The sequence below is a fragment of the Falco punctatus genome, assembly GCF_963210335.1.
Source record: "Falco punctatus genome assembly, chromosome: 4".
NCBI lineage: Eukaryota > Metazoa > Chordata > Aves > Falconiformes > Falconidae > Falco > Falco punctatus.
The window spans coordinates 25,480,507-25,490,022 of NC_137583.1; the positions used below are offsets into that span (position 1 = coordinate 25,480,507).

Below are 9,516 nucleotides of genomic sequence, written 5' to 3' on the forward strand. Positions count from 1 at the left end.
GATGATAAAATGTGATGAATGTGTATTAAAGTCAGCTTCCTCCTGTTAGCACTCCAGGGACCCTTTCCATTTTCTAGCTGACCTTTTAGATCTCAGCTTTATTGTACGTGAACGCAATTAAATCAATTTGTCAGATATTTGCATTGCTCCTGCTAGTTCAGAATTCAATTAGTCAGTGTCACCTTACCGTCCTTGTCAGCCTCTGCACCAGCTCAGGTAAAAAAAAAAAAAAAAAAAAAAAAAAAGAAAAAGAAAAAAACCCGACCTCAAAAAAAGCCTGTTAAAACCAAACCAAAATCTGCCAAGACTCGGCTCCTCTCTCTGGCTGGTTCCTCCATGGCTGTCACTGTTTGCTGCTGCTCCCCAGGCCCGTGCAGCCGTGACACCCGGGGTCTGCCCTGCGCCGGAGTAGGGGGAACCTGCCTGGAGCAGAGGAATCACTTGGGTCTGATGGGACAATTAGCAGGCACCCCTCATTACCTCTGCTGTGGCTGTGCCAGGTAGAAATCCTGTCTAGCAAAATTATTCACACAAGCAGAATGAAACTGTAACAGCCATTTCCATGCTACAAGGGTTTTAAACAATATTCAAATTAGAGCCAACCTTGGCAATTATTTTTTCTTCCTGCTGTTCTAAAGTGCTGGCTCCTTTATCCATATTTTATCAGCCAGCAAGGAGCTCTGATAGTTAAGATTCTGTTGCTTGCTTAGATCCATGAGAGCACATCCAGAAAGCCTGTTTGAAATTAGCATACAGGAATGTGTCTGGCGAGCCAGGACTCAGTCCTCACCCTCCGCACTTGAATTTGGAGTTACTTCTTAATGGCAAAGCAGCTGCTTGCAGCTCCAATGCAGCGTGCTGCCCTTCCTCCTAGGTCTGTGCAGGGGCTTTCTCGGGGGCTGCATCAGGCACAGGCAGCAGCGGGTGGAACAGAAGAGCTCTCGTCTGCAAAGGGTGGGTGAAAGGGATGGTGGCTGGAAGAGTGGCCAGAGCTGGCAGGATCAGGCCCTGGAGGGCTGTCCCCCGCTGCAGGGCTGGTCAGGGGTCAGGGCTGGGTGCTGGGGGGCCAGTCTGGGCCAGCGACAGGCATTGCAGGGCTCTGGGTGAGCAGCAGCAGAGCTGGCAGGGTCAAGAGCTGGACTGATGCGCCCCACCTGGAAGCGTCCCTCGTGCTCTGCTCCTCAGCACCATCCCTAACCCCATCCCCGGTGCCATGCGCTGCCTCCACCCTTACCCACGGCTGGTGTGTGGCGAGACAGGCACATTTGTTCTTTTTCTCCTCCAAGGTAAAAATTCAGATGTGGGAGGGTGCAAGCACCAAGGCTGCTGCCAGAGCTCTGTGTTAAAGTCTCTGCTCAGTCCGTGCCAGGTTCAGCCTCGTCAGTCACCAAGTCCCAGCCTCATGTCTGACCTGAACCTCCACCACACTGGACTCGTGCTCTGACTGCTGCTGTGGCCAAACCCAGCTCCCAAGGGCTCTGAGGGAAGTCATCTCTGGAAACCACCTACCAAGGGCTCTGCAGCTGCAGATGCTTTGCAGGTATTGCTGGGGCTTCCCAAGCCAGTGAAATGCCAGCAGGAGGGCACTGGGAAGAGACCCTGCGAGGGGACTGGAGTGGCAGGAGGAAGGGGAGCTGCTGCACTGCTGCACCCTGCGAGCACGTGGTGCCTTTGAGCAGCAGCCAAGAGAGAGGGGATGGAAGCTTGCTGGATCTGCTGTTTGGATGACAAGAGTTTTGCTTGCACAAGCTCACCTTCCTCCTCCGAGTTCTGGCTGAGCTATGAATATCTGAACCACGGCAGGTATAATTAACAGATGGAACTAGCTAATTACGTCCTTTGCATGTGAGCAGAAGACGCAACTGTTAATTGCTATTTGCACATTTATTATTCCAAGCACTGGGACTGCTGGCATTTACTGTGACATGTGCCCTGTTTAAAAACAAACAAACTGCACTCCTGTCTGTGCTGTGGTACAATTTAAGGCCTAATTAATATAAGCTGCTATGTTGCCCTGTTGCTTTGAGAGGGTGTGTAGAGGGGGTGTGCTGGTGTCGGTGGCAGCCCCCAGGCCCCATAGCCAGCTGTGTTGGAGGCTGGTGGCCCAGCTGCGCAGTGGGGACAGCACTGCAAGCTGTGCAGGGGAAACGTGCGGAGCCATTCGTAGGGAGCCAGCTGTGGCCCTTGTGCCAGCGCTGCAGGGCTGCAAGTGCTCCCAATGAGCCATGCTGGCCTCCAGCAACTCATCTTCACACAGTTATTCTGGAGACTACTTGGGAGCCAGCACGCAAGCTCTGGACATCAGCAGGGGCACCCTCATTTGCCACTCTGTATCTGGCAGCTCAGAGGTCTGAGACCAACTGCAGTTCAGGAGTTTCTTCCAAAATCCCCATCATGAGTTCGAACATCCTTCATGCTGAAGCCCCTCCAGTTTAGGCTAAGTCCCATCCCACACCTCATCCCTGCCTCTGCTCCAAAACCAGCAGCAGGAGCAAAACTTCCCATCAGGGGAAGATTCCCTTGGAGCCTCTGCCACGCTTTGGCAAGGACCAACCTGCACGGTGAGAAGTGACTCCTCTGGCTGGGGCTGATTTGGGTGCTGCAAAGCCCGAGGAAGGGTTCATCAGTGCAGCCCCCTGCTCCCCAGACGGGCACAGGGTGCGCAGCATTGGAGCATACCCGCAGCAAACCCTAGGCTGGTCTGAAAAACCCACTCTGCCTCTCTGTGTCTCTAAAATATAATAAGGAAAATAACCACCGTGTTTTCAAAAGTAATGATTAAATCTCTAGTTTTGAATAGATATTTGTTTAAGACCAGTGCTCAGAGCGTACCTTAGCTAGGTGGTTTAGTTATATGAGTATTGAGATGAATAGCAGAGGAATTTCTACCTTTTTCTATTAAACAGTTGAGATGGATTTCAATGACCACACTTACATCAGGGGGTCTGAGCTAATATTCTCTAGGTGGAGGCTTTCTGTTGTGATTGGAGAAAGTGGTTTCTGAAGTGCTGTTATTCCTTAGTGAAGCAGGACATATTGCACCAACCTCTGCTTTGCTATTAGCATGAGGTGAGAGAGCAACTCCCCTGCCGGGGCCCTTGCCAGCACAAAAAGGGTCTGAAACAATGACAGGAGAAATGACGAGCGAGTCCTCCACCCCAGGCTCCAGGAGGGGCCAAACACCACGGAGTGGTGGGCTGGGAGTGCGGGGCTCCCTGGCTTGCCCCAGCTGGGGACAGAACCATCCCAGAGTCACTGTCCCTCCCAGGGGCTCTGTAGGCAGGGAGCACCCAGCTCACTGCCCTGGGGAAGGTGGCTCCCTTCCGTTTTCCCAGAAGGTTAGCATTTCCTTGGTGTTTCCAGTGAAATGGTTCCTTCAAGCCCCTTTTACTGGAACAGGGGCTGCACTGGCCCCCAGCCCTGTGTGCAGCCCTGGCATTGCAGCGCAGAGTGGGGGCAATGGGTCCAGGTGCCTCTGTCCCCTCCTGCTCACAGCCCGCGACACCCCTCCGAGGTGACCTTGAGACTGCAGAGTGAGAGCAAAAGCATCCTGTGACCTTGGGACCCTTCCTGGCTGTGTCAGAGGATGCTTTCTTCCCGTGAACGCATTTCTGGGCTCATTAGCAGGAGAAATAAACTGGACTGAATAGGCCTCTGGATAATAGTCTGCGAAGAAGTGCCCAGTGCTGGCAGGCAGCAAGCAGGGCCGTTTCCCCAGCCCCACGCATCTCCCCAGCACGGTTTCACACAGTAGAGCTGAGATCCTCTCTTCAACAATGTTGCTGGTACCTCAGGGCTCTGTGGCCAGGGTCTGAGGGTGCTTCATCTCCAGCAGTGACCGGCCCAGCGTAGCTGTCCCTGCAGCGTGCTCCTGGGGCCAGGCAGCAGCACTTTCCCCATCACCCCACAGGACTGCAGTGTCAAAGCCCCGCAAACCTCTGGGAGCAGATACAAATGGCTGTTATTCCCTTTGGGGCCAAGGAAGCAAAGCCCTGGGTGGACTGGTCCCACAGAATGCTGGTTGTCACGGGTGGGGGACAAAATACTTTGGAGGCAGGGGAGTGCTCAGAAGGCATTGGAATGAGCCCCAAGAAAACAAGTCTGGGAGGAGCACAGGGGAGAAGGGTAAAAAGTTGTGGGTCAGTAGTAGGACTGTCAGAACCGGCAGGACAGCCATCCTACATCTCCTAAAGTAAGTCCCTTGTTTTCAAACATCTGCACTCAATGATGACAAAGCCAGCCCTGGCCAGGCATCGTGGGGCTGCAGCGGAGCTGTGGCAGACCAGGGCTGGCATTGCAGGCTTGCACTAGAGATTTGTGCAGTGTGTTTTGGGGTGCAGCCTGCAACTGCTGAGTGAGGACAGGAGGTTAGCTTTTTTTCCTGAACATGCTGGGGCTGCAGGGGTAGCCTGTGGTCAGGGAAGCCAGGTGCTGCTCTCTGAACAGGAGCTGCAAATCATTGCCATCTGCCTTCCCCTTCCTTCAGTGTGATGAGCTGTGGTGCTAGCATTCAGATGCTTGTGCTGATCATTGAAGTATCTGGGGAAGGTCAGGAGATGGTCTGCATAGATCCTCACTCAAAGAGCTCCAGCATCTGTGATCATTCCTCATTGGTGCCCTTGCTCCCTCCTGGCAGAGCTTCTCCCAGGGCCCGCCTGGTGCTGCTGGTCCCCAGGACATCATTGGGACAGGACACCATGCCAATGCACAGGGCAGGCGCCCAGGGAGCTGCAGCCTGCCAGCATGAGGCTGGCCACCCACGGAAGAAATTCTAGCATGGTTTCTGATAGTTCAGTAGCCACCACATACAAATCCCACAGATGATATTCCATGTGCATCCAGTATATTGGGTTAATGGAAACACAGACAGAGAGCAAAGTCCAAAGCCACAGGCAAGATGCTTCACATGTGATGAATCCCAGCTGCTGCAGCTCAGCTCTGCACAGCGATGCTGTTGCAGAGCTGCCCTCTCACCGCCCTGGCCCTGCCTGGCGCTGGGAATAGGAGGAGCACTCCTCCAGAGGCTGTGGAATTCAGTGCTTCTGCACCATGCACATTGCCAGCACCGTACTCCTGAATGGGGCTGGGGAAAAATAAAAGGTACCGTTTAAAAAAATATCTGCAGCATATTAAAAATCAATTGAACAGATGTGTGTAAGTGTTGTCCTCAGCAGATGGGCAGTTGGAAACCCTCCGGGATAACAGCAGCCTGGTTACCAGACCAAAGAGGAATAGACATGGGTATAAATGTATGTCTGCTGGGTACGGACAAGGGCTACAGAGTGGGATAGCTGTGGGTACCTCAGAGACACATAGCTATATGTAATGCAGTAGCCTGTTTGATGCTGCAGGAAGGTCTCGTTCTCTTCCTGCCAACATCCAGCAGCACACAAAAAAAGCAGAGGGGCAAGGGTTGAGTGAATTTTCAAACCACTCTGCCTCGCCTGAGCAGCATTTCAAAGCAGCTGTCTCCCACAGGAGTGCAGGGAGTGTCTGGGGGACGTGGCACACACAAGCCCTGTGCATGCCTGGCACAGGGAACAGGGCTTGCACCAGTGCCCGTAGGGGCCAGCGTGGGCTCAGCCCTGCTCTCTGTAGTCTCTGTTAGAAGAGGAGAGGAAATGCCCAGCCGGGGCGTCAGGCCCTAGCCTGACTATAACTAATGCTGACAACCTTGCCTGCTGCTCCTGATTGTGTTCTGCCATGACCGTGCTACTGTCTTAGAAAGCAATCTTACCAAAACCCTTCACCCTCTGCATGTTGAGAAATGGCACCAGCAGTCTGCAGCACCTGGCAGAGCTGCAGGCTGCAGGCGAAGCCCCCCGGGGTGCAGGCAGCTCTGCGGTGCCTGGGGCTGTGCCCTGTGGGCGTGCAGGAGGACGCTGGCAGGGTGCCGGGTGCCCAGCTGATGGGAAACCAGGCTGGGGAGAGCAGAGCAGAGGGGCCAACAGCTGGGGCTTCTCCCCACACAGTACTGGGCAAAGCCCTTGGATGCTGGGGAGGGGCTGAGGGGTAAGGGGCAGCATGCCCAGGGTGAGCTGCCTCATGCCCCAGCATCCAGCCAGGCTTCCTGAGACACGCACCCACCCATGTCCGCTGGATGAGCCCCTCTGGGGCAGATCAGGCAAGGCAGCCGGCAGAGTTAATGCTGGTTCGCTTTGGGAAAGGGGCCGCGGATGAAGGAACAAGTGAAATATTTATAAGGATGTGGGAGATTCTCTTGTTATATGCAAACCAACAGGCTGCACAGCCTCTGAGCAGATCTTCTGAGTGTGACTCTGACAGGCTTTGCAGAACTGGTGTGTACAGAGACGATGGGCCACACACGGCTCCTCACAGACCGTGCCACACGCCACCCCTGCGCCTGTCATGCCGATCCCCGCTGCTCACAGCTCTCACACCTTTGGGTTACCCATCTGGCCAATCCTGCCACCGGTCCCCAGTGCCACCGCAGACTGGCTGGCACACTGAAGGGGCAGCTCCCATGGGGAGCGCTCCACAGCTGGGGTGGCAGCTGGAGCGGTGGCACTGTCCTGCAGCCTCGTCCCCAGATCCACCGAAGGAAGGTGGCCAACACGTCCGAGCAGCTCGCCCGTCGAAAGGGGAGTTGATGTGGTGAAGGAATTAAGTTATCAGGAAGTAAAGAAGTGACGCTTCTGCTGAAGGGCGGTGAGCAGGGCAGGGGCAGGTTGCCCCCAGCCCCGGGTGGGTCTGGCCCCCCTGTCCTGCCTGGCTGTCGCTGGGAGCCAGGCAGCACTGGACCTGAGAGCAGCCCCTTGCTGCCACCAGATCACTGCTGCCAGTAAATACCATCATTTGTATTAATTGTTTTGTGTTTCCTATGAAGGGCTTGGGCTTTTTGAAACTGCAGTTAACTTTTGTGGGTATCTAATGAATATATTCCACACCTAATACTGGTAACTGCCATGAAACAGATGTTTGGGAGTGCTGGGCACTGGTGTACCACTTATTTTAGGAAATATATTAAAATTACCCTTGTGAAGCATGGGGACCCCAGATATCAAAAGCAATCTCTTCAAGCTTACCTCAACAGGGGAATTATGGATTAGAGCTAAGAAATGTAAAAGTTAAGTTTGTAGTACTGACGTTAACTCAGACCCAAATGAATTTAACTTGTCCATTTTCCATGATATGTCTTGATACACACTTTGTCATGAAACTCCAAATAGGAAATATTTAATGTTCACAAGATGATTAATTTTGAGTTCCTGTTACAAATATGTATTTTACATGCTTCTGATGACTTTCAGAGTACAGCTTAAGTGTTGCAATGCTATTTTATAAAATCACAAAAAGGGAGGGGCAACATGGAAAAGAAGGAACAAACCCAAACAAAGTACCTTGGCATTAAAACTGCCTTCAGAATTCATATTTAATGTCCATTTGGGGCACACGTCCTGCAGGTGTGGGTGAGCAGCTCGGCAGCAGCACCTGGTCCGGGGCAGTGGTGCCTGAGCTGAGCGGCCAGGGCTGATAGGACCCCACTGCAGCAGTTTTGGGGGGACTTGAGGGGGATTCCTGGTTTGCAGCTGCTCAAACCCAAAGGTGGGCTCCTGCAGAAAGGGAGAGGTTGTGGAGCTGGTGATGGCGAGCAGTGAGTGCCCAGGCCCTGAGCTGGGATGTTCAGGCATGAAATGTGTAAGCTCTTCTCAAGGAATTAATTGCATTAAAATAACTCTGTCCCAGAGAAGCATTAAATTCTGTAACTGCTTCTTTAATTGTTATTTTTTCTGTTTCTTTATTTAAAGACTCCAGAGTTGGTCCTGGGTACTTATAAATTGATCAGATATTGACTTGGTGAGTTGAATAAAATAACCACAAAGCAAAGTGGGAGCAGGAAGCTTCTGCTCTCAAGGAGGCCCAGGTGGGTGCGGGGGCTGCGGAGGAAGGCTTTGCCTTGCAAGGTGGGGAGGGCTTTGGGGGTGCCAGAGGGTGGTGGCTGCAGGAGAGTGTGGTGGACTGCTGCAGGGCTATGAGATGGGCACAGTGATGCGCTCCCTCCCGTCAGCCTGGCACTGCTCCCCCGTCCTGGGGTGGGGGGCATGGGAGCCGCCTGTGGGCTCTGACAGCACCTCCCACTACTGTGCAGGATGTTTCATCTCCTGCCTGTCCCTTGCCTGTGCACCTGCCTTCAGACAGCTACTCTTCATTCCAGCTGGTCCCACCGTGATAAACAAATGTTTTCCGGAGGTCAGGTCTAAATGTCCTTTTGTAGAGCTTGCTCCTGTTCATCTCTCCCTGCACCGCTGAACGCAGCTCTTTACAGCGTTGTGAAGAATTACAATTCTGCACCACAAAAACAGGAAACAGAGCTATTAATTTCCTTACAAGTCTGCAGGGCACTTCCAGGACGGATGCTGCCTTAAGTAAATGTTACCCATTTCAGGAGGGAAGGGGAGATGCATCCCACAGGGCCAGGTCTCTGGGGAGAGCCACCCTGCACCACACCCGTGAGGAGCATCGTGGGGGGCCACACAAAGTGTGCCTGGGAAGGGGAAGGGAGTGGCAGGGTGAGGGGAGAGCTGAGCCCCTGGAACAGACCCTGCTTCAACCAGGGGTCTGCAGCAGGGATGGGTTATGTACCTGACAATCTGGAATGCCAGGCACGGGAAGGGTGGAAAGCAGGTTGGGTAGAATTGTCTAAACACCCCCATTCTTATAATTGAAGCAATTGTGAATCATTTGAAATGCCAAAATCTTGACAGGATAATGAGTTAAATCCAGGAGTGTGAATTCAATTACGTCTCAGGGTGTCGCTCAGCAGGAGCTGCTGCAACACATGCCTGAAGCTCAGCAGCATGGGGAGCAGGGACGGCAGCCTGGGAGGTTTCCCGCTTCCCCCAGGGGCTGCCTCCCATCCGGCAGCACTGCCCGGTCTCCTGGTGCTGCAGCTGGGACAAAGCGGAGCCACAGCTCCCTGAGGTCCTGGGCAGCCAGAAATCATGGGAAGGATTTCTTAAACCCACCCTGCCCCTCACCCACTCCCATGGAGCCTGGGCTGGCTCTTGCTAGGGGCAGGACCCAGTGACAGTCAGCTGGGATCCAGCCTGTACCAGTACCCTGTGCTGATACATACTGGATGAGGAGGCATTTGTCTTGCTGTCGGCTCCTGCCGCGGCTGGGCTGGCTGCACCCCCAGCTCCCAACCTCAGGGCCCCATCACACCACCCCAGCACTGCCAGCAGCAGCCACAGCTTTGCATCTGGCTGGTTATTAGCTGTGCAGCAGCAGCTGGGGACGTGCAGGGCATTAGTCAGTCAGTCAGTCATGCTGGCAGAAAATATGTTCACAACTTTCTCTCTCCTCTAGTGCTGCCCCTTCCAGCCCGCACACCGGCAGCATCTCCATAGTTATGAATGCTTGGATGGATGGATGGAAAGAGGGAGAGTGTGCCACTGGACCGGGGATGGATCGGCAGCCAGTGCCCATGGGACCCTCACACTGAGTGGACAGAGCCCACGGTTCTTCTCCCCAGATGCCCTGGCTGCCAGCAGC

At 53.8% G+C, this 9,516-nt stretch overlaps 1 protein-coding gene across 1 annotated transcript in view; it reads right to left on the minus strand.

Annotated features, from left to right (window-relative positions):
• The window catches only part of HS3ST4 (heparan sulfate-glucosamine 3-sulfotransferase 4), a 150,036-nt gene extending 141,161 nt beyond the window's left edge, over positions 1-8,875 (minus strand). The window contains exon 1 of the mRNA XM_080387644.1: positions 1-8,875. This exon is cut by the window's left edge and continues 23,290 nt beyond it. The gene's annotated coding sequence lies outside the window, so the exon portion shown is untranslated.
• Positions 8,876-9,516: the final 641 nt, after the last annotated feature.